The 27903-nt window shown below is 41.4% G+C and overlaps 1 long non-coding RNA gene across 1 annotated transcript; it reads right to left on the reverse strand.

Moving 5' to 3' along the window:
- On the reverse strand, window positions 1–27903 carry LOC131820769 (uncharacterized). Its single transcript, XR_009349775.1, has 3 exons — window positions 27782–27903; window positions 21954–22071; window positions 1–535 (listed from the first exon to the last, which is right to left on the reverse strand). It is a non-coding gene; the product is annotated as an uncharacterized LOC131820769 (long non-coding RNA).

Genomic DNA, 27903 nt, shown 5'->3' on the forward strand with positions numbered 1-27903 from the left:
ACCACCCCAGCAGGAATAAACAGGGGAGAATCCTGCAGAACCGCCTCTCATTAAACAGTAACTGATGGCGAGGCCCTCCATTAGTGGGAGTGAACGTCTGCACACAAATGAGAGGGCCCCTGCCCAGCTGCAGAACTCTGCCCTCCACAGGTGTCAGTTGGGAGCACTTGCAGAGGAAACAGAGAGCCTCAGTTTACTTGGGAACATGGTGATATGAAGGTTAGTTATGAGAACCTCGACAAAAACCAAGGGTACAAGGGAGGCATTTGGCATCTTTGGGAAAAAAAGATGTATGTAGGCTAGATACAGCAGTTTGGCCACGAGTGCCCAGGGAACTCCTCTCTTCTGGGCACTCCTTGGACTCCTTGGACTCCTGGGTCGTCCAGCTGCCTGTCACCACCAATCTGGCCTCTCCCAGAAGCTCAGCGGTTCTTAGAGAGACAATGGCTACCATCTCCTGCAGGCTCGCTTCCTGCCATCTGGTAGGAGGTGGTGGTGGCCGTGGAGCTGGGCCAGGGCACAGCTCTGTGTATACCTGGAAGACAGAAGGAAGCTTTGCATTTTATGGGGAAAGAGGGAGAGTTGGGATCCCTGTGCTCATTGTTCATGGCGCACCAGGCCTTCAGAAAGAACATATACACAAGGAAGCGAGTTAGGGTTGGTGATCCCTGGTCCCTGAAGCCGTGTGCATACAGGAACAGCCTGCTCTTGCCGGGAAGCTGGCCCCACTCCCTCTATGGGATGCTTTCCCAAGAAAGCACAGCAGACCTGGTCTGTCCCTGTGGCCTGGTAAGAGAGGCATGCCAAAAGCAGACGTGTCAAGTGACAGAGGACAGAGCAAACAAATAGTGACATGAAAGTCAGGGAAGCTCATGCCGCAACCAGGAGAGAGACACATGTAGTGAGCCAGAATTCTACAAATGCGTGGTGACTGGGTAACTATGTTCCTCTCCTGTTAGGTGTGTGTGTCATCCTGCCCTTGGGAGCCTCTGAGTCTTCCATGTTCGCACAGCATGGTAACCTAGACTGCTGGGTTAGGATGTGTCCCAGTCACTTAATTATGTGCTTGCTTCTTGATACCTGCATCCAACTGAAAATCCCACAGGAGCAGGATCTCATGGACTCTCGGAAACCAACACAGACATAAATGCTCATGCTCATTTGATGAAGGAATGAAGGAAGGAAGAAAAAATGAATGAGTTTATAGAATTTTTTGGTAAAGATTCATTTATTTAGTTTAGAGAGAGAGAGCATGAGTGGGAGCAGCAGAAGGAGAGGGTGAAAGCGAATCCCAAGCAGACTCCATGCTGTGTGTGGAGCCCAAAGTGGGACTCAATCTCCCAACCCTGAGATCACAACCTGAGCCAAAACCAAAAGGCAGATTCTTTTTTTTTTTTAAAGGTTTTTATTTATTTATTTGACAGACCGAGATCATAAGTAGTCAGAGAGGCAGGCAGAGAGAGAGAGGAGGAAGCAGGCTCCCTGCTGAGCAGAGAGCCCAATGTAGGGTTCGATCCCAGGACCCTGGGATCATGACCTGAGCCAAAGGCAGAGGTTTTAACCCACTGAGCCACCCAGGTGCCCCAAAAGGCAGATTCTTAACCAGCTGTACCACCTAGGCTTCCCTAGAACATTTTTATAATCACTATCTCACTTGCTCTGCTCCCTAAAATTCTGTGAGTTTGGAAAAGCAGGCTTTATTGACCCCATTTAATAGATGAGAAAGCAAACTCCATGAGACCCTAGTAGCCTCTGGAGTTAAGTGGCAAAGCCTTCTCTCAGAGCAGAACTTCAATTTCACATCCCTGTTCCCAGGGAAGAATGAAATGAGCCAGTGTCACCTCCTCCTGATGGGAGAGAGGAGACAAAGCTCTCTGGTCTAACTCTCTGGCTTTGTGGACAGGGACAGGGACAGGAGGCCTTGAGAACTAGTGGCAAAATAGAGACTTTAACCCGGGTGCCCCAGCTCCCAGCCCAATGTACTGTCCTGTGAACACACAGCGCATCCCTCTGCCTATCTGGGTATCAGTCCAGTTGATCTGGATGCTGGTACTGATGGAGTGACAGGCAAGGAAACGACAATAAGAGGCCTGAACAGACAGCATGGTGCCCACATTGCTGTCAACCATGTCAAAAGTGGGTTGGGGTGGGGGGGCAGGCGCCCACCATCCCAGCTGTGCCGGACCTGTTTTGGTCCTGGCAGCTAAGGGAGACACTGAATCCAAAGGAACCAGATTCCCCTGTTGAGCTTTCTCCTCTGGAGTCTCAGCAGACTTTTCTTCATTAAAAAAAAAAAAAACGTGAGAGGGGTGCCTGGGTGGCTCAGTGGGTTAAGCCGCTGCCTTCGGCTCAGGTCATGATCTCAGGGTCCTGGGATCGAGCCCCGCATCAGGCTCTGCTGGGCAGGAAGCCTGCTTCCCCCTCTCTCTCTGCCTGCCTCTCTGCCCGTCAAATAAATAAATCTCTCTCTGTCAAAGAAAGAAAGAAAGAAAGAAAGAAAGAAAGAAAGAAAGAAAGAAAGAAAAAGAAAGAAAGAGACAATTAAGTTTATCCTCCTACCATCTCACATGTATCACATTAACAGATATTTATCCCAATACCAGGAAAACCATGCTCATGACCACTGCTGCGGCCAGGAGTAACTTGGGTAAGAGGGAGATAGCCATCATGGCGGCTTGCATATGGGTCATGCCCTCCCACAGCCACCACTGAGATCCAGCCCACACATCCTTCATCCACTTCTGAGTCCATCGATAATACACAGTTTCCAGGACACTGCAGTTTTGACCCTGCATCTCTCTGGTCCTCCACCTGCAGGCTTTCTCTAGAGCATAAAATTTGTTCAACCTGCAAGGCAGCCCAAAAGTACCAGCCAAGGACAGTCTTCAGTCAATGAGGGACAAGAGCCTGGAAGAAGACTCCAGCTTCCCCACCTCGCGATGAAACAGTTTATCTAAATAATTGTCCGAGTGATAACTTATCTAAATAATTACCCAGGCATCTTTTAGCAGAATATATTTAACTTCCTGATACTAGGAGCCATAGGAGGCATTTTTCGGTGGTTTCTCATCACTGAATGTCCTACAGAGCAGATGACTGTTTGCAGGACAATCATAACAATGGTTCTCACTACATGCCAGGTGTTCTGCATTTCTCATCTAAGTCTTATAATAGCCCAGTCCTAACAGTATTATCATTCCTGCATGTTATGGATAGGAAAATTAAGGTGTGGAGAAATTAACTTAAAATTAACTTGTTCAGGGTCCTATAGCTGGTCGGCAGTGGAGCCAGATACAGACTTGGATCTGCTCAGGTTTGAAGGAACCCTGTGTGTTCTCTCCAACTATCTCACACTGTCTCCTGGAGCTCAGATTGTGTCCTTCCCCAAACTGCATTCCAGAGAAAAAGGCAAGTTGAAATAGGAACGGAGAGTCCAGTTTCAAAGAAAAAGTCTATCAGCAGTGTCAAAGGAGCCTTCCAATTCTGTGGTTCAAAGCTCTGCGAGATAACATTCCCACATTTGTGCTTGCGGTCATAAAATCCTCTACACAGTTTGCTATTAAACCTTGGAAACATCTCTGATTCTCACCTTGCAATAGCCTGTTGATAATCTGTTCCTATTTGCCCCTCCTCACCCCTCTGTACTCCATCTCCAATGTACAAGAAGAACCAAAATGTCCAACCATTGTGAACTTTCTGGAAGAGGTAAATGGGTGACTAAAAGCTATATCTAATGCAGGAGTGGCACACTTTCTCTTCAGGGGACCAGATGATTGATTTTGTGTGTGTGTGTGTATGTGTGTAAATAATAATAGTAAATATTATCTGGTAAATGACAAGCTTTGTGGGTCACATATGGGTCTATCACAAGTATTTAACTTTGTAACATGAAAGTAGCCGTTGACAATAGCTTAATGAAAGAGCATGACTGTATTCAAATTAAACTTTACAAAAAACAGGCTGCAAGCTAGATTTGGCCCTAAGGTCATAACTTCCCAGCCTTCTGACCTTATTGATAGATACAAAGGCTGGAGAGTTTCATGGGTATAAAGCTTCAGTTTAGGAAGGAGAAGTTGTTCTGAAGATGGATGGTAGGGATGGTTGTACAATAATGTGAATGTACTTAACAACACTGACCTATACACTTAAAACTGGCTAAAAGTGTATGTTTTATGTTGTGTATATTTTAGTCAGTATTTTTAAAACATGGTTAAGGAAAGTATGTGTATAGGCAAGAAACTTGGAAACACAAAAGCATTTGCTACATTGGGGTAGGCTGTGGGTGACTTTCTTCCATATGTTTGTTACTATAAAGTGTTTGCAAAGAATAAAAACTTAGAGAAGAAAAGTGGGCAAAGGACTTGAATAAACTAATCTCCAGAAAAAGATATACAAATGGCCGGTAAGCGCAGGAGAAGATGCTCACATCACTAGTCATTAGGGAAAGGCGAACCAAAACCAGGGGGCTGGCTATACTAAAAACATGAATAAATGACAGGTGTCAGGGAGGGTGTGGAGAAACTGGAATTTTCATCCACTGCTGGCCGGAATATAAAATCATACAACTTCTTTGGAAAACAGTCTGGCATTTCCTCAAAAGCGTAAATATAAAGTTACCATAATGACCCAGCATGTACCGTTGTTCCTAGGTATATACTCAGAGGAAGTGAAAACACATGTTCCTGTAAAAAATTATACATGAATGTTCACAATAGCATGACTCATACTAGCCACGAGTGGAAACAGCCCATCAGCTGATAAATGGATCAACAAAACGTGGTGTATCTTTATGCCCCTCTCTCCCTTCTCCTCCCCTCCCTGCCATGAAACCAGCTCTCCCTGTCTTCCCATCCCCTTGTCGGAAGCCAGTGGCAAGATTCTGTAGGTTGACTGGGGAGACGAGAATGACAAAAATGGGTTTTAAGAGCTGCCAGCTAGGGCCATCAGCCATTTTGCTCCTGCAATAACTCACGAGCAGAATTCTGAAAGCTGTACCTCTAGGTGACTCCTGGTGGCTAGAGCGGCTCTTTTTCATGACAGATCTGCCAACACTTAGGCCACAAATTTGTCACTGCTCACACTTCTTGTATGAAGGTGGCTGAAACTGATTTTATAGGAACCACTTTGTCACCTCTCAGCTCCTCGGCTCTCTGGGTGTCCTTTTCCTAGTCACGGAATGGCTTTTGAGTGGAAGCTTTTCTTCAAGACCCACCAGCCATGACCCTGTACAACACAAGCAGCAGCAGTTGGTCAACTTCTCTATCGAAGCTCTGCTCACCCCAAGTCCTGACAAGTTTGGTGAAACCTCTGGATTACCCAGTTTTCTGCTCTCAGTCATGGATGTTGACAAGGACTCTGGTCAAGAAAGCAAGACTTTGCTTCTCTTTAAGGATTGTAGGGATCTTGAAATGTCGTTTATTCCATATCCCTGAGTTTCCATTATCTCATATTCACAGAGTATGCTTTCTTGACAGTATTTTAAGTTCTGGAAGCTACTAGTAAGTGCTCCCTCATGCCCTTTACAAAGTGCTTTCACATCAATTATTTCTTCGCTGTTGCTCCTTTTTGAGTCAAGAATCAGGAGTTTAGTTCATTAAGTTCTCCCTTGTTATAAAAGTTCATATTATTAATTTCTCTCTAATCCCTGATTTATTCAAACCTCAAAAAAATTTTATAGTCATTCTGTTATATTTATTTCCATTATGGTTTGTCATTTAATCCATAAATTACTTAATAATGTTAAAATTTCTGTACAACTATCTTTTCTAGTTATTGCTTCTTACACCCTATTCCTGCCCCCTGAGTTCAGGGGGAACCTTGTTCAATTTTCCCCTCCCTCTCCAGTGAAAATTTAACTATGTGTAGAATTTGAAGTTGGCAAGTACTTTTTCTCTCAAGATTTAGAAAATACTTATTCCACCATCTCCTGGCCTTTATTGTTGACATGGAGAAGTCTGTGGATTCTCTGTTTTTCCTTCTGACTGTATTTAAGATTTTTTGTTTAAAAACTTTATCTTTGGTGTTTCGCATTTTCAGTATAACGTGGCTATAGTATATATTTTTAAATTTTTAGTATTTTTAATATTGCTTGGGACTCATTGGGATTCTTAAATCTGAAGATGTCTTACATAAGTTTCAGAAAATTCTCAGTCATTATTTTTTAATGTTACCTATTCTCTCTCTCTCTTTTTGTTTTTTTTTTTTAAGAGGTATTCATTTATTTTAGAGGAGGGGGAAGAGGTTAAGAGTGAGGGAAAGAAGCAGATTATGATTTTAAGCATTTAAAATGAGGGAAGCCCGATGCAGGACTCCACATGGGCTTCCACACAGGGCCTGATGCAGGACTCAAGGCAGAGCTCAATCCCATGACCCTGAGAACATGGCCTGAGCCAGAACCAAGAGTCATATGCTTAACTGACTGAGTCACCCAGGTGCCCCTACCTATTCTCTCTCTCTCTCTCTTTTTTTTTTTTGAGCTCCAGTGTTTTTTTAAATGGGCTTCATGCCCAACGTGGAGCCCAACGCAGAGCTTGAACTCATGACCCAGAGATCAAGACCCTGAGATGAAGAGTCAGGCACTTAACCAAGTGAGCCACCCAGGTGTCTCTTAAACTCCTATTAAACATATGAAACTTCCATCCTCCCCATTTAATTTTATATTTAATATAAATATTTATATTTAATAATATTTAATAATTATTAATAATTTAATTTAATAATATTTCACTGTATTTTCAATATTTTTACCTATCAGTGCTCATTTCTCTGTGCTCATAAATTAGATTGAATGCATGGTTTTAAAAGTAGATTGTTGGTTGTTTTTTCAAAAAGATTTTATTTATTTGACAGAGAGAGAGAGCCAGAGAGCATAAGCAGGGAGGCAGAGATCGAGAAGGAGAAGCAGGCTCCCGGCTGAGCAGGGAGCCCAATGCGAGGCTCCATTCCAGGACCCTGAGATCATGGCCTGAGCCAACGGCAGACCCTTAACCTACTGAGCCACCCAGGCACTCCTAAAAGTAGTTTAAAGAATCTGTTTCACCCATCTACTGGCTTTTTAAAAAAAATTACCATAGCCCTCCTTTTTCTAGAGCATTAATCATGATCTGTTTGCTTTTTGTTTTAGTTTTGTAAATCCTGCCCAGTACTTTTCAAATCCACCTGCCCATTTTTTTGCACAGTGCCTTTTTTTTCTTAGAATTTCAATTTCTTTTTTGTAATTCTTTATCTTTTAAAAACACTTATAGTCTCTCATATTCTGTGTTATGAAATTCTTGGAATGCTCTCATTTTTGTTTGTTTCGTTGATTTTTGTCATTGCTTCATTATGGATTTTAAAGTTTGTGATCTTTAGCTCATCTCCAGCCGGGCCTTGCTGTTAAAATCCTATACAGCTCGGGGTAAGGGAATGTTCCTCTGAAATGAGATTGTGGCAAAAGGAGTCAGGAGCCAATTTTTTTTTTTTTAAGATTTTATTTATTTTATTTATTTTGTTTATTTTTAAAGATTTTATTTATTTTTATTTATTTATTTATTTGACACAGAGAGAGAATACAAGCAGGAGTAGTGGGAGAGGGAGAAGGAGGCTTCCTGCTGATCAAGGAGCCAGATGCAGGGCTCCATCCCAGGACCCTGGGATCATGACCTGAGCTGAAGGCGGACACTTAACACCTGAGCCACCCAGGCACCCATCAGGAACCAATCTAAAGAGCTGGACAAAGATGGGACAAGTTAAGCTTAAATAAAAATAATATCTGTAATTGATTGGGATATCTCATCTATGTTTAAAGCCATGAGTTATGACACCTTAAGAAGATGTATTAGTCTCCTTTGAAAGTGTACACACTGTATGTAAAGGTAACTAAAGAGTTGATAAGAAGTGTTTCTTTATAGAAGAATTCCAACTAATAGATAAAGAAGCAATAATACAATGAGAAATCACTATTTTGTAATTTCAGCTGATGTTAATAGTTGTCAATGATCATCAGTGGGCTGCTAACATCACAGAGAATGCGAGATCCAACATGCTTTTAAAAAGAAATACACAGCCCCATTGTGGTCACTGCAACTTTTAACACAAACTTAAGAGCCCCGAAGTTTCAGATCTTGAATGCAAGGATATGATTTTAAGCACTTAAAATGTGGCTAGACCATTAAGTTTACTTTGTATTGAGTTATAAACAATTTTTTTAAAGGTAGTCCCAGAGATTAAATCATTTTCCTATAGCATACAGCTATACCATTTAAAAAGATATATCCTGTATCCTGGAGGCCCAGTAATTTGGGTGCACTAGAAATCTCAATGTGCTTTCTTTATGAGCTTCGCAGTTTACAACCCATGCTTGCCTATTGGGTGACCACAAAGTGTGCACAGCCATTTGTATGACAACTTCCTACTCCATCAGTCCTACTCCTGGGCATATAAATGCAGCTTCAAATGACCTCATAGAGAGAAATAGATTGAGAAAGAAATTTTAACCTATAGACATTAGCAGGACTTAGTTGAGGCAGCAGCAGAATTATGGCATATAAATGTTCTGTGAACCCAAGCAAAGTTTAACAATAGCACTTTATTATTCATAATCTTAAAGGATGCTCAGTAGCCAGATCCTTGGTGAGAAATAAAATCAGGACTTTAAAGAGAAAAACCCCTAGAAAAAATTCCATTGCAGTTGTCCTCTTCTGATTGATACAATGAGCTTTACTAGTTCCTTTCCATTAATGATGTGGGGACCTAAACAATTCAGTCAAAAGTCCTTATTTTTAATCCTCTCTGCCATTTGTTTCTGGTACACTAGGTTCCTGGGTCTTTTGTGAAAAGGCTGGGAATGAAAGGCAAAGTGTCACCATCTGAATAGAAATCAAGCATGAGAACTTATTACAGGCCCAGGTGAACTGGAAATGAAATAAACAGTCACTATACCCCAAACAGGAAACCACTAATTAGATTTTGTAGCTGAGCATAAATGCCTCCTAAGCTGCATGTTAATACAGAAACTCAGCATATCTTGATTCAATTTACTTAAATCAAAGGATGCACTGGCTAGATGTGTCCCCAGAGGCTTAATTGTGCTAAACATCTTACATCAATGGTTGCATTGAAATGTAAATAATGCCGTGAGCCACCATTTGTGTCTACAGTGTTTTGAAGTCAGTCATTCTAAATTGGGATTTTTACCTTGGCCTTGGGAAAATGTCAAAAATGGCCAGAACTCATTCCTAGGTCAGACAGACAAATACATCTATATTAGAAAAACACAAAGCAGGCCCCTAACTTTAAGTCCCCAGACCCATCTGACAATTTGTTAATTAAGAAACTTCAGCCATGAAACAGTCCTCAGTAAGGATGTGAGATTGACAAGCTTTAGGATTGCTGTCAGGTGACCAAAAGCACAAACAGGATGGCCTGCTTTTGAGTGTCATTATATCAGGAGAGAATCAGGAAGGACCAGAAGAGAGCTCAAGAAGGACAAAAAGAAAGATGAGTAAATGGAAAGTGGGGAACTCTTTGCTTTGTAGAAATGCAACACAGGATGGTTGAACACATAGCACTTGAAGACATAAGCCCAACACTTCATCCTCACACAGCTGAGTTCAATGACCATCAGAATAAACTGAGAGTCAATCAGAAATACAGAGCTCAGAGGATAGGGCAAATATTTTATATAGATACAGATAACAATTTATTTCCTTCGGTTACCTTTCTATCAGAAGATTATTCCATCAGAATAATCTGTCTCCCAGGATCTTCCAGGTCTGGAGAACAATGGTGACTACCTAATTTTGAAACTTACCCATACTACCCCCAACCCCTCTGCCTCCCCTAAAAAATCTGTAAGGAAGGAGCTTGAAAGTGCCTGAGGCCAGAACTGGCAGCCCCAGGAAGCATTAATTTCAGGGAAGTATAAGATACTAAGAAAGGGGTGGCACTAGTTGGAGACAAGGTCATCAGTTATAGAAGAGAAATAATAGAGGTAAGTTAAGGGGTAAGTTCCTGCAGAAACAAAAGAAAATAAAATATGGCAATCTCTCTGCTTCAGAGCACCATTAGATGACAATATTTTCCATAAAAGAAAGTGCATAGAAGAGGTTAAAACTGATACAATAGGGTGCTCCTGAGCTAGAAACTTTGCCCATGAAAATAGACACATCCATATAAAACTAACATAAAAATGAAAATGAGAAAATACAAATCAAAGCATTTCCACTGATGAAAATTTTCTCCAAAACCAACCATAAAACTAAAGAAATCTGTAACACAAAACTCCAAGTTGAATCAAATAGTCTCCAACAAGGATTTAAGGCTATGGAAAACACCTTGGCTCAGACATAGAAAATTTAAGAATTAAAAAAAGGGGTATAGGAGAAATGAAATGAGAGCTGACTGAACTAAATACGGAAACAGAAGAAAAGGACAAAATCATATCAGAAAAAAAATCAGAATCTGCCCTTCCATAAGTGTCAGGAATAGCCTCTTATTGGCCTCCATTCCTTCCCCCCACCCCCCACCCCACTCCTTCCCCAAGTCTTCAACACCATCCCGCTCTGCCTCTTATGTTTATGAGAACAAGTTCTGTATCACTTCACCACCATTGCGGCCACCATGTGAAATCCTTAAGCGTCCTTGATCCTGGACCTTCCTTATATTCAGAATAAATGAGCTATTCACAGCATAATTTTATAGCATAATTTTATCTTTCCCTTACTTATGTGGTAAGGTACAGTATTCAGGTAAATGTAGCCAGTTGAAAAGAAACTCTTCTGAGTGTGCAGAAATATTCTCAATTGTAAACGTAGATTCCTGGGTTCCTACCATATTGTCCGGTATCTTATACTCTGGTGAGCCTGAGAAGATGATTTAAGGAACACTATGTAAAACCACACACATCCAAAGATGCAACATTTGTGATAAGTGGAATTCTAACCATGGAGATTTATTTTATGTTGGCCACTATTACCATTCCACCAAAAATATTTGTCTATTATTGCGTATCTAAGGACATTCAATGTATTCTCCTACTTGATTTCAAAAAGAATGATAGAAGACAAGTATTACTATTTTCCACCTTTTTCAGATGAGCAACTTAGAAGCCAAGTCCACACAATTAAGAGGGGTCAGAGCCAAGATTCAAAACCAGTTTGGTTTGGTTCCAGTATCCATGACCTTTCCCTCTACCAGTCTGCTCTGGAAAAATAAGAACTTGACATAAATTGTGCATCATGGTAACTTCTGACCCCAGACATAACCTTAGTTGAGAGCTATGCATCTTGGAAGGTCACGCAACTATCTGAAAGAAGGGCATGAGGGGAAGAACATCCCAAGCAAATTGAACTTTTGAACAAAAATGTAAAAGTGGACTATAAAAACGATCAATAGATTTATCCTCATCCCCAAGGAGATAGAAATGTAGTAACAGTATATTTAGACAACTCAGTAACACAAAGATGGAGTCTATCCTTCAAAAGAAGAAAAAAATGGCAAATTTCATATATCTTGGGAAGAAAATTTCTTTGAAAAAATCCAATGGAAATTATTTGAACTAAAAAAGATAATTTAGACCAGAAACAGCAAAACCAAAAAAATAGTAGTTTAGACACAGATGAAAAGAGACTTTGTGAATTAGAAGGCAGATTTTTAAAAAATTACCTGGAATGTGGCACTGAGAAGCAAAAGGATGAGTAATAGAAAAGAAACATTAAGAAAACATGGAGAATACATACCAAAAGAAAGTCAAACATAGATCTCTTAAAATGTCCAAAAGGAGGGGTGCCTAGGGGGCTCACTTGGTTGGGTGACTGCCTTTGGCTCGGGTCATGGTCTCAAGGTTCTAGGATTGCTCCACATAGAGCCCTGCATCCACATCAGGCTCCCTGCTCAGTGGGGAGTCTGCTTTTCCCTCTGCCTCAGCCCCTCCCCCTGCTCGTGCTCACTCTCTCTCAAATAAATAAAATATTTAAAAAAAATAATAATATCCAAGAGGAGAAATTAAAATAAATGGAGAGAGAAAAATCTTCAAGATTATGGTTGAAATTTTTTGCAAATCCAATAAATCTGTGTTCTCATATTTTAAAAGTTCGAGTACCAAGCAAGATTTTTTAAAAACATAGTACTAGATATAATCCAGTACAATTTATGAAGATGAAAGTTCAAGTAAAATATTCAAACCTGCAAGAAAATGAGAATTGATCGGCAGGAGTGAAGACTAGGAAAAGCTAAGGGAACATGATGTAGTCTGGGTAAAAGATGGTTGGGCAAGACTGGTCTCAAGGGAATTGTTGAAAAATTAACTGATTCATAATATGTTTTGCAGGCCAAAACTAACAGAATTTTATTTCTTTGTCTAATAAAAGTTCTCACTATGTGCCCACATTCCACTATTTGCTAGAGGTATAGCTGTAAACACAACAAGTGGAATATGAGAGAAAGGGATTAATTAAGACTGATTCTTACATTTGGAATTTAAGCAGCTGACTAGAGAGTAGTATAGTTTCATAGAGTTGGGGGTGGCAATTAGCCTTTATTGAGCCCTCTTAAGACAGATTCATGCTAGATGTTTTATTATTAACATTATCTAATTTAATGCTCACAATAAATTTATGAGATACATATTTTGTCCCACTATTTTATGTACAGAGAAGATAAATTAGTCCAAGACATCACAATGAACTAACCCAGTATTCAGACATAGGTCTGTCTGAGGCCATACCATAGCAAACAGCTTTATGATTCACAACCTGGGTTGCTTAGTTGGTTAAGCACCTGACTTTAGCTCAAGCCATGATCTTGGGGTTCTGGGTTCAAGCCCTGTGTTGGGCTTCCTACTCAGTGGGGAGTCTGCTTCTCCCTTACCCTTTTCCCCCTTCCTCCTTCCCTCTCCCCCTCTCTCAAATAAATAAATAAATAAATATTTTTAAATTGCAAAATGTTTTCATATTTGTGCCTTGATTCACTCTCACAACAATTTCATTAAGGAGATAAAGAGCTCTCATCATTTTCCTCGTTTCATGAATAAGGAAATTACAGTTCAAAAAAGTTCAGTAACTTGTCCTGGGTCATGCAGTTAGTAAATGACAAGTCTTAGACTCATACCCAGGCCTCTCCTTCTCCACTATCTGTAATCTCTCCAGTATACCTTGACAATGTCACCAAAACCAGAGCCCAAGTAATTTCAGAGAGGGCAGTGTGATGGTGTTCCATTCCTGACAGGGAGGAGACCCTAAAAAGAGTAAGAGGAGGAGAATAAGGAGAAGGAGGAAGCAAATTTACCAAAAATGGATAAAGGCACTCCAGCTTCTCATAAATCACTGGTTCTCCAAGACTGGTCTCTCAATTATTAGCACCAGCATCACCTGGGAACCTACTGAAGATGCAAATTCTCGGGCCCCACAGCAGACCTATATTAGAAACTCTGGGCATAAGCCTGGCAGTCTGTTTTTACAAGCCCTCCAGGTTTTTCTGATACAAGGCAGAGTTTGAGAAACACTGTCTTAAATCATAATCTTCCCAAGACTGTGCCCCTTTTCTAGACCAGGTGAGGAAGCCCCAAGCAGTCTTGAAGTCAACTGCTCCTACTTTTAACAGAATAGTGTGGAAATGATGCTTAAATCTGACACTGAAGCCCATAATGAAGCTTTAGGAAAGGAAATTCAAATAGAGCTTTCTCAATAAATCCTTACCTAGGATATCTAACCTTCTAAGCTCAAGGTCTATAATTTCATTTTTCTTCCAAATTTTATTGTCTTACTTTTACAGCAAGTTTCTGCAAATGATCCTTCCAGGAAATAACCAGGCTAACTCCATGCAGATTTAATTAGCATATTGATGTGGCCTCCAGAATATTAAATTAGTAGTGTGTCATCATATATTCATACTTGTGGACACTACTCTTTTTTTTTTTTTTTTAAGATTGTATGTATATATGTATTTAGAGCATGAGCATGGGGAGGGGCAGAAGCAGAGGGAGAAGGAGAGAGAATCCCAAGCAGACTCCATGCTGAGTGCAGAGCCTGACAGAGGGCCAGATCTCACTACCCTGAGATTGTAACCTGAGCTGAAATGAAGAGTGAGATGCTTAACCGACTGAGCCATCAGGCACCCCCCTATTTTAAAGATTCTTGATTTCCTCACCTTTAAATTACTAAACTTTCAAGGTTGTTGTGAAGACTAGGCACAATATAGTGTTTGTCACCAGTATGTAACTAATAAATGGCATCTAATGTTTTGATATTTTTAGCTTAATCTTTTGAATCTAAATTTCCTAAATGGCCCCAAATAAAATTTTTACTCTAATAAAACTATGAATAGCCTGAGAACATTATAGGGACCTAAATTTTTAATTTTAAGAAACTCTAAGGACAGGAGAATAAGCACAGTAAAAAAAAAAAAAAAAAAAAAAAAAAAAAAGCCCTTGTATTTCCCTTTTTCTTAACCATAAAACAGCAAGTTGGATAGTTCTTAAGGGCTGTAAGTTGTTACTATCTAAGAGAGCATGGAAGGGAAGGAACCATTAACAGAATGGTGCCAGTAGAAGAGAAAGTGCTCACAGAGTGGGGCCTTGAGGACTACTAGGAAAATGAGTGGTTTCCATCCTACCGGTAATGCATGTGTATGAGCTCAGTCTGCCTGCCTTGTAATCTGGGCTTTCTAGCGTGTGTTCTTGTGCAAGTCACTTAATATTTCTGTACTTCATCTCTAAAACAGAGACCAAGTAGCACGGAAATTGCCCAGCACATAAGACTAAAATGTCTCTGATGGTTTCATGTGATCCAAGCACCGTCTAAGTTTATATGTACGAACATGTTTGACCCTCAGGACAATCCTAGGAACTTTCATCATTTTACAGCCAAAGAAACTAAGTACAGAGAAGTTGAGCAATTTCTCCCCAGGATCCCATAGCTAGTCAGTTGCAGGCCCAGGATTCAAACCCAGATAGTCTGGATCCAGAACCTTCTTTTCATCTACCTTATGTATCTCCCTTGCAAAAAAGAGGAGCAATTATTACCACCACCACCGCATTTTCAGATGACGGTGTAAGGTCCTTGTTCAAACTCTACAAAACAGATGTTGACAGGTGTTCAGAACACAATATCAGGCCCAGCTCTCGAACTCTATCCCAGCTCTCAGCGACCTAATCTATTGGAGTAGATAAGATACATAGACAGAGGCCAGGACTTGCTCACTACTTATCAGATGTACAAAGGAAAAGAGGAGGAAGGGAAGAGAGAGAGAAGGAGCCTGTAGCTCTCATTTCCTATAACTTCTTTCACCTTTTTCTCAAGCCCTCATCCCATTCATGTAATGGGGGGAGGATGTGAGGGGGAGTTGGAAAACTTAAAGCTTCGGGGAAAATGTGCTTCTTCCCCTTGTCTCCTTCCAGTTCCTGCTTCCAGAACCTGCTGTTCGTTGGTTGTGTGATTAGCATCCCGTGGACCTTTCTCTCACTAAAGTTAAAGAGTGACGTCTTGCTCACTAACGTGGCCTACCATGGATCTCACTGGAACCACTGGTCCTCTCAGGCATCTGCAACTGCTTTGAAGTCACGACTGTGGGGGACTGGCTCTGCCCTTTGCTATGGTGTCTCTTCGCTTCTGTTACGGACAACCCCTTTGGCCTTTGGAGCTCATCAGCCAATATCTCCAAAGGACTGAGACGTCCCACTGCCTGAGACGCACAAAGAACTTCTTGATCCCCTAGGATCGTAGAAAACTAAGGCTAAACTCTTGGGCACTTGTTTTAACAATTTCTACTCTCCCATCTGAGTACTTTGTAGACAAGGAGGCTATGCGAAATTCTGGACTTCTCTGGGGTTTACAATGTCTTCGGGTCATGTGTGAGGAAAGCAGGTGCCAGATCATATGTTTTCTGTCTTTAAGCTTCTGTCATCCCATCTACTGGTCTACCACCATCCGATCTGATCCCAGAGAAACGGGGGAAGGTCATTTGTATCTGCCCTTCACCTCCCTTCCGGACTCCCCTCTTTCACCCAACACCTTCTGAAAGGTCTTCTGATTGCCTCTTCCCTCGAGGAAGGGATATTCCTTATGTCATCAACTCCTCATTCCAGCCTTTCGGTCTGCCCTATTAAAAAAAAAACATGATGGGAAAATAAGCAGAATTTTTAAAAGGCAAAAATATAACAGGAGTTGCTTTGAAAATATTCTCTCTGACACAGACAAAGCAGTGAGTTGTCAAAGGAGGTTGTGTGAAACACTTGATAAGGTGCTTGAAGTTCAGAGGAATTCAAGGAGGGAGCAATCAGCAAAGTTAAGATAATCCAGGAAGGCTCCCTGAAGCCATTCGGTTTCAGGCTGAGTCTGAAAAATTTTCTATTCTTTGGACAAATACAAAAACCTGAAGCTGGCACTGCAGGAGGGGAAGAGCAGGTGAGCCGTGGCCTGGTGTGTGGAAAGCTTCCTGTGCATCCCCATTTGGAAAGAGCAACATGAGGCAAGGTGAGAGAGGGCACTGATGGCCAGCTCACGACAGACTTTGAAAGCCAGACTAGGCGCAGTGAAAAGCATTGCCTTTTCATCCTTGCAGGAACTCCATTAGGTAGGTAATTCCTGTATCTGCATTTTACAGACGAGGACACAGGGGCTCCAAGACATTCAATGGCTTAAGACCAGAGAGTTGGTTAGTTGCAAAACTTTTGGTCACCAAGTCTCAGTCTTCACACAGACAAAATGACCGGCCAGCACTTTCATCTTCCCCCACGATGTCTTGGTGAGAAGTTGGTATCCATATACCCAGAGTCATTTTCAGACACACACACACACACATATGCACACGTACGTGTACGCACAGAGTCAGTCTAAGGTCAGCACAGACTCTTCAGCTTAGACTTTCCTCTTTGTTTTGTGGGCATGGCAGATACTGTGGGTGCTGATGGTTAAAGGCATACTGAATCTTCTCCCCGACATTTCCACAGTATGTAGTTTTCTAAGCAAATCCCTTTCCATAGGCCACAGGCTCTGAAAACATGACTACACGAGGTACAATTACGTGATGTTGCTGTTACAAGCCCCATTCAATTTACTTGGAAATGCCATTAAGAATTGCTTCTATCAGAGTACAGGCCTTGCAAGTGAGAAAGGTCTGTTGGATTGTTGCTCCAGCTGATGGGCCATCATTACTTTAGGCCATGGAGGGAAACCAGGCAAGGCGGGGAGGGCAGCCCGGCGAGAGGCTTTGGACAGGGCATGTGGGGAGGCTCCCAGACACAGGAGTGGTGGATAAGGGGCTCAGCAGGGACCAGACTAAGTCGGAACTTCCCTCCCAGCCTCCAGTCTGGGCTCCCAACTATCTTTATGATGACTAAGACTCTCAAGGCAGTTCTCCCTCTGTATTCAACATCTTTACTTGGAAAATTGATAAAGGTCTAGGTATCCTTGAAATGTTCACACTCTAAGTTTCCCTTAGTCTAATTCTAGACACTTCATCACAATTAGGTTAAGTGTGTCTATTCTCAATCCCAATCAATTTCTAGCATAGATGTGTGGACTGTTTGATTCACGTTTCTTCTTTCTTTCTCACTTCCTATTTTTAGCTTTTTCTCTTCAACTGCTCTCAGGAAATGGGGCAGAATTCTCAACTGACTCGGTATCTTAATGGACTCCTGCTTCTCCTGCTCTTTTCTTGTTTTTAAACCTATTTACTTAAATTATGTAATCCTCGCTATAAGAACGAGCCCTTTCTTCTCTAAATCCTGAACCAGTGGATTCGAGACAATGAGCAAAGTGTATTAAATGTCAGTACTTTTCAGCAAATATTCGCCCTGGGGTGTCCCACCCAGGAGGCCATCCTTGGCCTAGGTGCTCACAAGCAGGCCGCTACATGAACTCCGAGCTCCCTCCAGCTCTCAGATTCTGTAAGGCAGGCTAGTTCCACTGGGTTTGACAGAAGCAGTAGCTCAGCGTTTTCCTGCCTCATTTTCTGCACTGGACTGCATATTGAGCTCCTTTCCAGTCTCTGTCCCCAAGGAGAGTTGTCTGTCCAGAGGGGTGCACTGGCATATTACTGCTTTTTCTTAACTTTTGAGCAACTTGTTCACTTGCCACATCAAATTTCTATTTTACACCACATCCCCCTGCACAGATGGTCCTCAGAACACATTGTTTTCCCACACCTTTCGACATTTAGACACTAATCTCTCTGCCTGAGACACTGCTCTCCTAGAAAACCACCCTTGGAAAGCCTTCCCTAAGTATCCCCGCAAAAGTACAAATGCTCCTTTGTGCTCTCATCATACCTTATCCCTGCAGCCCACTTTTAAGGTAGTCTTCATACTGGAATAGAATCACTCGTTTGCGTATGTGTTTCAAGAGATGCTGAGGTGTGGGAGAACAGGAACTGTATTAGTCAAGGTCTCCAAAGAAACAGAACCAACAGGATGTGTGTATATATAGAGAGAAAGTAATTTATTTGAAGAAATTGGCTTATGTTATTGTGGAGGCTTGGCAAGTTGAAAATCTGATGGGGGGTACGGTAGGAGTTGACAGGCTGGACACTCAGGAAAGAGTTGCAGTTTGAGTCTAAAGGCAGTCTGCAGTCTGCCGTCGAACCAGGAAGAGGCGATGTTCTCTGGCTCAGGGAAAGAGGTCAGCCATTCCCTCAGTCAAGGCATTCAACTCATTGGATGAGGCCCACCCGTATTAGGGATGGCAATCTGTTTTACTCAAAGTTGATTGATGTAAATCTCATCCAAAAACACGCTCACAGAAACATCCAGAATAATTTTTAACCAAATACCTGGGCCTCAGGCCCAGACAAGTTGATTCAGAAAATTAACTATCTCAGGGACTTTTTTTTCTGCCTTTGACATCCTCAAGAGCCAACAAAGTCTCGATAGAATTTTCGTTGTCTCAGAGACTTAAAACATCCAGGGTAGTATGGCGGACACATTTCTTTTGGACTTATCAGTAGACTTACAAAATACCCTTTTTTGAAATAAAGATTTTATTTATTTATTTAATCATTCATTCATTCATTTATTCATTCATTCATTTATTTGAGAGAGAAGCAGACTTCCTGTTGAGCAGGGAGCCCATGCTAGTGCTCAACCCTAGGATCCTGAGATTATGACTGAAGACGAAGGCAGACACTTAATCAACAGAGCCAGCCAGGCAAAATACCCTCTATAAAGTAGCAGTATTCTATTCAGGAACTGATAGAAAATCTGAAACTGTAGGCAAAAATGTTAGGAATAAATCCCATTAAGACAAAAATGAGCCTCTGTCCAGAGATGAGAAAGGATATGTCATGACCATCCCTAAAACAGAGACCAGGTGATATATATCCTCTTCCAGCTGGTCCTTCTTTAAGAGCCCTGAGCGGCAATAGAAATTTATCTAGCAAGGACCTTCAAACTAATCCATGGGTACAGTCTGCACCTTTTCTGCCATTCCTCTTACTCTTAAGCCACATGAACCACGAGAAGACACAGTAATTGATGGAGTTTTGTCCAATAAATTCAGAGAAGCCACATTCCCACTTCCTCATCCTTTGGTCTGTGTTTGATTCCTTAAGCCTTTATGTCCCCTGGATGCAGAGGGAGAAGGGCAGTGGATTGGCAGTGCCATTGTAAACTGTACCAAGATTATACTTAAAAGTAACAGAATGATATCATAATATAGAGACCACATGTGGGCATTGGATCCAGCCAGCAATAGAAGAAAATACTCCTCAAGTTGCTCAAGGATTTTATTTATTTATTCCAGCCCCTTGTTTAATGCCATTAGTGAATTGAGTGCTACTTTGGGTCTCATTTTTGTGGTTTTAATGTAGCTGCATAGTTTTCAAGAAGAGCAAAGTGAATGCTTATTCATTCATTCAAAACACATTTATTGATGCCCTATGTTAAGCCATGAAGATGAGTAAGAACCAGCTTTTGCCTTCAAAGAGCCTGGTAGGTGGAGGCAGCCAACTACAGATGGCTTGGGAGCATTATGTATGTTAACAAAAAACTGGAAACTAACCAAATGTCTGCATTAAAGAATAGAAAAATAATTAAGAAGTAGGCCTATAATCCCTAAACTTCGGAAACTAAAAGTGACTTCATAACTTATTTGGCAGCAGAGCCTGACATGAAATAACATGAAGCTATTTAGTGTCTGTATCATTCCTCTTAGAGTAAATACTTTCTACATTTTAACCAGAAATATTCATGTGTTTGATTACAAATGTCTGTCAAGACTCTTTTTGGAAAGTTATGTAATTGATGCAATATATATCTTATTACCTTTCTAAAAGCAACCCAAAAAAGCTTTATTTGGGGCACATCTGGCTGGCTCAGTCAGTAGAGCATGCAAGTCTTGATCTTGGGGTTGTGAGTTCAAGCCCCACATTGGGTGTAGAGCTTAAGAAAGATATGGAGGGAAGGAGGGAGTGGGTGAGAGAGAAGAGGAAAGGCAGAAAGGCAGGCAGCCAGGCTATATTTATTTAGAAACATATCTGGTCCCAGGGATTTTTACTAAAGCCTGAGACCTGTATACTCATACAATGGGATTCTACTAGCAACAAAAATGAATGAGAGTTATGTATCAACACAGTTGAATCCCAAAGGCATACTGAATGAAAGGACCAAGTCACAGAACAAAATATTCAGTATGATACGTGTTTCCTGAAGTTCAAATCCTAACACACTTAACCCTGTATGGCTTAGGAATATGCATGTTTTAACAGTAAATAAAATTGTAACTAAAAACAAAGAAGCCATAAACACAGATTCTGAATAGGGGTTCCTCTGTGAGGGGGAGGGACCCACAGTTTAAAAGTGGTGGAATAGTTGGTGCATTGGCAGAATTCTGGCACAAATGTTTCAGGAAGGGGCACCTGCATGGCTCAGTCAGTTAGGCGTCTGCCTTCAGCTCGGGTCACAGTCCCAGGATCCTGGGATGGAGCCCCGCATCAGGCTCCCTGCTCAGTGGAGAGCTTGCTTCTCCTTCTCCTTCTGCTGCTCCCCCTGCTTGTGCTCTCAGTCTCTCTCACTGTCTCTCTCTCTCTCTGTCAGATAAATAAATAAATAAATAATATATTTTTAAAAATGCTTGAGGAAGTCACTGCAGGCAGGATCCCCACTTGGGGCCTGTGAGAGAAAGCATAGGAAGAGAGCCAGTTGGGGTAGGAGATGGAGTTCTGGACTACTATAGTCCTCCTACAATGGCTTCTTTGCAAAACTGTTGTGTTGAACCCATGTCTAACTCAACTGGTGACATGGTTTTCTAAGTTTTTCTTTCCCTTCGCCCTAGTTTTTTTTTTTTTTTTAAAGATTTTTTCTTTATTTATCTGACAGAGATCACAAGTAGGCAGAGAGGCAGGCAGAGAGAGAGGAGGAAGCAGGCTCCCTGCAGAGCAGAGAGCCCGATGTGGGGCTCGATCCCAGGACCCTGGAATCATGACCTGAGCCGAAGGCAGAGGCTTAACCCACTGAGCCACCCAGGTGCCCTAGTTTTAACCTCACATGCCCTGGTTAGACTAAAGTGGAGTTGTTTCAGACAGGAGCTGGCAATAGGGAAAGGGCTAAAAATAAAGGCTGCGGTTGTTTGGGGAGCTCTGATGAGTAGGGATGCAGTTAATCATCTCCTCTCACCAGGAAGCCAAGGTATAATTGATTCATCTCTAAGTTTGCATTCCTGATGTTATGAGCATTTCAAACAATTTATGAGAATTGCTAATGAGAATGCAAACCAACTTGATATTCAGCACAGTTAGCCTCATTAAAAACTCATCACAATCTCTACTCAGAGTCCCCCACCTCATTCTACTTTTGCACACAGAAGCTGCCTCACTGGATCTGACTGTGATGAGTGGAGCCTGAGGATGAAATTGCAGAATTCTTAAATGTCATAAACTTGACAGTTAGATGGCAGTGCCCACAGTAGTGCTTAGGGAAGATGTAGATGTGATTAGGAACGGTAGGATGATGGAAAATACTATCACATATCCTCATGGTAACTCACTGCAGATTTTCATTCTTCTGTTTATCCACTCATTCTTTCCTTAGACAATGTTCCAGGCGCTGCTCCAGACACCACAGGTTCAGAAGTTGAATGTGGTCCATGCCCTTAAAAGTGCTCCCTGTTAGAAATGAATATAAACAAGAGAATAGATTATTATAAGCATTATAATCAGTACTGTTATAAACACAAGGGCCACCCCCTGGACAATTCTATAGAATAAATAGACTGCTGTTTATTCACAGAATAAAACTGACTGTGCTCCTCGGAGAAGTGTGTCAAGGGTTTTGCTAAAATACAAGGAGGTACTGGGCAAGGACAGAAAGTCTCCATTAGAAGATGGTATTGACCTGAGTTTTGAACAATGAGTAGCAACTGGTCGTGTGAAAGGAAAAGGGGAGAGAAGCATGAAGGAACAGTTTTGTTCTTCAAGAAATAAAGTTTTTTCTTCAGCTTGAATTCTTGGACCATTCCTTTCATTCTTGAGAAATTTTTAGGTGTTAAGAGTAATTTAGGTGTTAAGGTGTAATTTCCATTTGGACGAGAGAAATTTCCTCAGGGTCTACCAGACCAAGTATATGTAAGTATCCTGGGCAATCTTGAAGTTAAAAGCCTCTTTGGGAACAAATAAATGTGAAGAATAATAAAAATAGCTTCTCTGAACTTGAGTGCCCACTCTGCACCAGGCCCTAGATGGGACACTTGATAAATAACCTTTCAATGAGTCCTTGCAAAAACGTGAAGTGCTGTGCTTTCTAGATGTTGCAGCTGAGGCTCAAAGCAATTGTTCACCTGCCCTAAGTCACAGAGATAATAAGTGAGGGACTTGTTTTGTTGGATATCAAAGCTTTGCTTCTGAAAAAATGAATTAAGAAATAGTAAAGCTTTAAGAAGCCCTACAAAGGTCTCGCTCTTGGGGATCCCTCTCCTTGTAGCTGTACAGGAGAATCTAACCCACCCGTCACCTCCCATGACCCACTGAAGGACCCACCTCTCCTCCCATAAATGTAATCAGAGTAACATAATAGTTTTAAAATTGTATCCTTTTAGACCCTTATCTCAAGTGAAGCACATTTTGAGAAGCATTTCCAACACTTCTTTACAGGTACAAACCATCTGAATAACTTCCAAAGAAACCACCAGACAAAAACTCAGCTTCAATAACTTAATTAGAAGTTATTGTGTGTAGTGGATTTTATTACTGGTGAGACTTTGACAAATAGGTCCCACTTTCTCCAGGGTATAACAGCAGAAACCTAGAAAGGACATTGCCCTATAGCTCAAGGGAATAAATAAACAGCATTGATACGGAACCACAGTACCCTCCAGCATAAACAACAAAAATAAGCCTTGGCTTTCTCTTTTAAAAATTCTGAACCCTCGCTTCAGCAAAACATTTCTGAATCAGAAGCCTGAATAAAAAGACGTCCTCCTGTAACAGTTAAGGTTCTTGAGAGAAACAGAACCAATAGACTGCACATATAGAGAAAGCAAAATTTATTTTAAGGAATTGGCTGGTGCGATTGTGGGGGCTGGCACTCCCAAATCTGCAGGACAAGCTGGCAGGCTGGAGACTGAAGGAAGAGATAGTGTTGCAGTCTTGAGTGTGAAGGCCATCTGGAGGCAGAATTTCTCCTTCTTCACAGGACCTGTCTTTTCTCTGAAGGCTTTAAACGGATTGAATGAGGCCCATCTCATTATAGGGCAATCCTCTGTACTCAGAGTCTACTGATTTAACTGTTAATCATATCTAAAAAAAAAAAAAAAAACCCTCACAGCAATATCCAGACTGGTGTTTGACAAAATAACTGAATACCACTGCCCAGCCAAGTGGACACATAGAATCAACCATCACATCTCCCATTTCCCAAATCTTGGTAAATGGCAGGACCTCACAAATGACTGGCCAAGAAAGAAACATGAAATCTTTGAGATCCTTTCTCTTCCCTCACCCCGTATACCTGACACTATCTTTGTCCCAAAGATTTCTAGACTTAGCTCCTTCCTCCTCATCCCCGTACCTCCCACCAAGCAAATGCCTCCTACCTGATTTATTAAAATGGCTACCCAATAGGTCTTCTTGCTTCCTTCTCTTACATTTTGAAATCATTACACTCATTTCCCATCTTAAAATGCTTCGATGATTCTTCATCGTTTTCCAGATAAAACCCAAGCTCCCTAAATCATGACCTACAGGCTCCTCATGATCTGGCCCCTGTCTACTTCTCCTGCTTCATCTCCCACCTCTTAATCTTACCCCAAACCTGGACAGCTACTTGCAGGTGCCAAACTCTCCGTGAATTTTTCATATTATGGTGGCAGTTCACATGCTGCTCCCTGTACTAGCAATGTCTTGTTCATCTGGCAAATGCCTGTTCCTCCATTATCACATCCCAAATTTCCCTTCTTCCCTGATCATGCCCACCTTTGCCACCCACACCACGTACTATGCATAGTAACATTCTCCCAAGTTCCCATGGTACCTGGTTTATACTTTTATTGATCACATTTCATATACACACAGTGTATCTTCATGTGCTTGTCATCACCATTAATATGCCATCCTACTAAAAGATTAGATTTTTATCTTTGTTTATCTTTGTACTCAGTTCAAAAGACAAAGCCCAAGACAGTGCCCATCACTTAGCAAATACCTAACAAATGTTTGCATTGGCCTTTTTGTTTGTAATCATCTCCTTCTAGAACTAAACCCCTTAAAAATGAGAAAAAATAATTGCATGTTTGGTTTACCTCATGCCTGGCATAATGCCCCATGTACAGGAGCTAATAAAGAGTTGCTCAATGAGTGGGCCCCTTTGCTGTTAAATTTAATCATCTCAATCTCAAATATTCTCTCAATTTTTCTTCTACTGAAGTCTTCAGCTAGGTAGAAAGGCTCTTGTTGGCAGGAACTGGCCTTCTACTTCTTTGGTAGCTCTTTCCTCTCTTTACCCCCACCCATCCTAGGGCAGGTACAATATTGGACACATGCTAGAGACTCAACTGATACTTGCTGATTAAATGATGAAGAGGTTTTACACCTACTCTTGTGTGTTTCTTTCTCTGAGTCAGAGCTTCCTTGTATCAAAACTTATCCCTGAATCCTTTATAGTGAACTGTCGAAAATCAGGTCAAGTGAGTCTATCCAACGTAGGCCACTCTGTCCAGGAGAGATAGAGTTCACCTCTCTTATGATTAACCTGTACACGTCTCAGGAAGGCACACATCCATTCTCTCCAAGAGGATTATAGTTCATCCTGATGCTCAGATGAAGGATGAGGGCAGGGAGAGTCAGATGGAAGAAAGCCTCTGTGGAAGAAGAGAGTTCGGTGTATCCTGGGATTAAAATGAAGCCAGAGCTTCATGAAATTGTGGCTTCATCTAGAACCAATAAGAAATAGCTCACCCTAAACCAAGTGGCTCACTGGTACCTCTTGGGCAAACATCACCTGGAAGGTAATAAGCCCTTTACATCAAGAGTCTTTGATCAGACTTCTGGGCAGCCTAGCCACATGCACAGCTCACGATCTGGACTTCCATATCTCATTCCCACTTTGATGCCTCCCTTCTCTATTCCATTTGACTGTATCTTCTGTTTCCACGTCCAAGGCCAAGCCTGTAGGATCTACAAACAAATATGACTTCTTCAATGTGACCCTCTTGAATGTGGTTTTATAGGATAAGCAGTGTATCAGAATGAAAAGAGCAGGGGCTATGGATTAAAACAGATTTAATAATAGCCACTCCATAGATAGTGTCTTAGTCTGTTCAGACTCCTATAATGAAATGCCATAAGCTGAGTGCCTTTTAAACTATGACATTTACTTCCTATTGTTCTAAAGGCTGGAGAGTCTAGGATAAAGGTACCAGCAGATTCAGTGTCTGGTGAAAACCCACTTCCTGGTTCATAGATGATACCTTCTTGCTGTGTCCTCACCTGGTAGAAGGACTAGGGATATTTCCGGGGTCTCTTTTATAAGGGATTCATCTCATTCATGAGGGCTCCACTGTTATGACTTCAGCACCTCCCAAAGGCCCCACTTCCAAATATCCTATTGGCCTTTAGCTTCAACATATAATAAATTTTAGGTGGACACAAACATTCAGACCATAGCAGGGTATTTTTGTGTATTAGATGAGATAAACAAGAGTAGTTGTTATCATCATCATTCACCCCATTCTCCATCTGTATTCCTTGGTCCTCCAGCCTAGGGGTAGATGGGCATAGAGCCAGACCCAGCCAATTGTCCCATCCTTTCCTTCTGGCCACAGTAATTAGTTGACAAATGGGCATGTGGCCCAGCCATAACAAATGAGCTCAGTATTTATGAGGTTTAAAAATGGATAATGGGAGATTAAGTCTCACTTTTCTTTGGAGTCATAAGCTCTAAGAATGATATAATACTCAAAGAACAAACTCTATAACCATCTTTACCACCACATAGAAAGTCCCTGGTTGAGAATTAAGCCAAAGACGAAATCTAACCCAGGCATACAGGGACTTTGTCTTCATATGTCTGAACTTCAGAATCCAACAGTACCTAAAGCCAGCTCTGCTCGTAGATTTTCTAGTGCATGGACAATATATTGTGTCTTTTTTGCTTAGTCTAATTTGAATTGGGTTTTAATCACATGCAACAAAGTATAGAGCTATCTAGAAGGAGTGCATGTCCCAGATTCCAAAGGTGAGCAGTAAGGGAAAAGAATCCAAGTTCCTACTTACTACTGTTTTATTTTGTTTTGTTTTGTTTTTCTCAGATCAGGTACTATGTGGCCTTTCTAAAAAACTGTACTTTCTAAAATTTACTGAATCATGTGTTATTTATCAGGAGGATATATAACAGGAAGGTTGAATAGAAGTTTTATACAAAAGGATCTACAACATTTCTCAGCTAACAAATCAGAAAACAGAATCATGTCTATAGATCCATCCATCTGTGTATCTGTCCTGGTCTGGTCAGGAAAACAGAAACCACTCTAAGCATTTCCACTCTAAGCATGAGGGACCACCTCATGATTTATCCTGATATTCAGAGATCTTAGAAGCCATGTAATTCACCCCCAACTTTGCTTAGAGAGAGAAACTGAGGTTCAGGGAGAGGGTGGGGCATGGCCAGAAGTAGAGCTCTTAGAGCCACATTCAAGTCTAGATTGCTATCTAGCCACCCGTCCCACCAGAAAAAGGGCAACCATGCATTTTCAAAGCCACCAATACTACCCCTGAGAAGCACAGACAGTGTTAAGACACTAGGCTTTAAGTATGTCCTTCTTGCATGCTGTGACATCCTGAGCAGGTGACTTACCTTGCTCCTCTAAGCGTGACCCCCAGAAAAGCAGCCTCAGCAAGACGTGGGAGGTTGTTGGAAATGTAAACTTTCAAGCCCCACACCAGACCTACTGAACCAAAATCTGATTTTAACAAGATCCCCAGACGATTTATGTACACATTGAAGTTTGAAGAATATTGGCTTAAGTTTTCTGAGCCTCAGTTTCTTCATCTGTTAAATGTGATAATACTACCTACCTCGTGAGATTGTTCCAAAAATGATCAGTAAGGTATGTCATGAACAATAAGACGCCTTGACTTTAAAGTTCTGAGATTTTCTTCAAGGAGGTTTAAAATTCAGCCATCTGGCAGCATTAAAATGAAGGAAATCTCCATACATGGCTTCGATTTAATTCACATAACTTATGGTAATGATTACAGCAGAAGCTAGAAATTATTCAAATTAAGAAACAGTGTGTTTACTTGCTGGTTTTGGGTGGAGACTGCCTGGCTTTGCTCAATCCCTAGAGAGGCGATGTGGAGCAGGGAATTCATCCTCACTCACCTTCCGTTTCTGCATCTGTGAAGTGAAGATAATGAACCATCAGGTAGTGATGAGAATTCCATGAGATAATCCATGGGAAGCACTTGGCACAGGGCCTACCTAGCACTTGGCATGTCTCCAGA

The sequence above is a fragment of the Mustela lutreola genome, chromosome 1, assembly GCF_030435805.1.
Source record: "Mustela lutreola isolate mMusLut2 chromosome 1, mMusLut2.pri, whole genome shotgun sequence".
Classification (NCBI taxonomy): Eukaryota; Metazoa; Chordata; class Mammalia; order Carnivora; family Mustelidae; genus Mustela; species Mustela lutreola.